We start from the raw sequence: 1,888 nt of genomic DNA, 5'->3' as shown, positions 1-1,888 counted from the left end.
CTACAAAATTCTTTTTCCCCGAGAAATATTATGCACAATTCTGATTCCTAAAAAATAAATAATTAACTCAAAGCAGTAATCTCTGTCAGTTTAGGTCGTCCCAGAAGCAGACACCAAGATAGAAATGGGATTTATTGGGGGAAATGCCTGTGAAGGAAGAAGTGGCAAGGAAGCAGGATTTGGAAGGGAGAGTCATAGACCGTGAGTCAGGTCTGATACTGATGGAGGGAGACAGGAGAGGAAGGAAGATTAGAGAAGAGCCCCAGACTGAGTCCCAGGTCTTCATATTGCCCACTGAAGAAGTCATGTCTTGGGCAGGAATGCTCTAGTACCCTTTCTGTGCTCAGTCATTGACTAGATCTAGTTCTGGGGAGATCTTGCCTTCAGTTTATAAATATTGCGGTGAATCCCCCAAATGTGATACATGGAGACTGTCAGCTCACTGTACTCCTTGCAGCTGCCACATATTTTAATATGGAAGCATTTGTTTATCAAATATTTTAGAAGCATCTGAAACATGTGGTTCTAGGTACTAGGGAAACAGCAGTGAAAGAAAAACCTAACAGGTAATATATAATTTCCTTACTCTCCTAGAGCTTACACTATGTTGAAATGAACAAATATCAAACAAATGAAGAAGTGTACTTCTATGGCAGATGATGAAAAATAATATAAAAACAGGAGGCAGGTTACTAGATTGGGAACGTAGTTTACTATTTTATATAAGGTGTTGAGGAAAGCTCTTTCTGATAAGGTTACATTTGAGCAGAGAGAGAAAAGAATCTATGGAGCCAGTCACAGAGCTCTCTGGAAGAAGCTCATTCCTGGCAGAGGGAACAACCATTGCAAAGGCTCTGAGGCAACAATATGCAGACTGAATTGGAGGAACAGTAAGGAGACTTCTGTGTCTGGGGCCTGGTGATTGGAGAAAACGATAATGTGAGATGAGGTTACACAGGTGGGGGAAGGTGGAGATGCAGATCATGTTGAGCTTTGTGGGTCATGGTAAGAACTCTGGATTTTGCCTTGAGTGAGATGGGAAGACATTGAAAGATGTTGTACAGAACAAGGTTCTGATCAAAGAATGGTTTAAAAAGATTGGTGTCTGGGTCAATAGATAATGAGAAGGCAAGCTTAGAAAAGGAATGACCAGTGGCCTTAAAAATAATCCAAAAGGAATAAGATGGATAAGATACTATCAGCTAGTGTGGTAGCATTGGCAGGGATAAGAATTGGTTGGCTTTTTTATTTTTAATTTTTTGAAAGTAAAACAAACAGAATTTGCCATTTGATGTGAGGTATCAGGGAAGCACCTCCAATATTCTGGATTGAACAACAGGTAGCATAGAAATTCACATTGTCAGAGATGAGGAAGACTGCGGGAAGAATAGGTTTTAGTGTTCAAAATCAAGAGTTATGTTTTTGACATGAAAAGTTGAAATGTTTACCTATTTTATCACTTTAATGAATTATATTGATGTATAGCCAACAATGATAGCAGTAAGGCTCTTCTTATAACTATAGATATTTTCAATAGATCTCTTTAGTATTTAGTATGATATAAGCATTATTGTCAAATTTGTTTTTGTATTTTTTCTCATTACACATAGTTAAGAAATTCCTGAATCTCACAAATATGTAGTTTTTTTTTCACTTCTACAAGTCTGAATGAAGATGGAGCTTTATAGAGGGCTAAACTAAAAAAAAAAAAAAGGAAATGGTGGATGTAATTTTTCTCACCAAAAGATCTTTTTGAAAATTTCATCATTGGAAAATATGCTAGGGAAACTGTAAGGGTGACACTGCATCTTCTATTTTGAGATTTAAACCTCTAGTGTAATTTGATTTAACAGTGAAGTTTAGCTTGGACTATTTGTAAGTTTCTTTT

Source organism: Hipposideros armiger, unplaced genomic scaffold (genome assembly GCF_001890085.2).
Source record: "Hipposideros armiger isolate ML-2016 unplaced genomic scaffold, ASM189008v1 scaffold_197, whole genome shotgun sequence".
NCBI lineage: Eukaryota > Metazoa > Chordata > Mammalia > Chiroptera > Hipposideridae > Hipposideros > Hipposideros armiger.
This window is presented reverse-complemented; position numbering follows the sequence as displayed.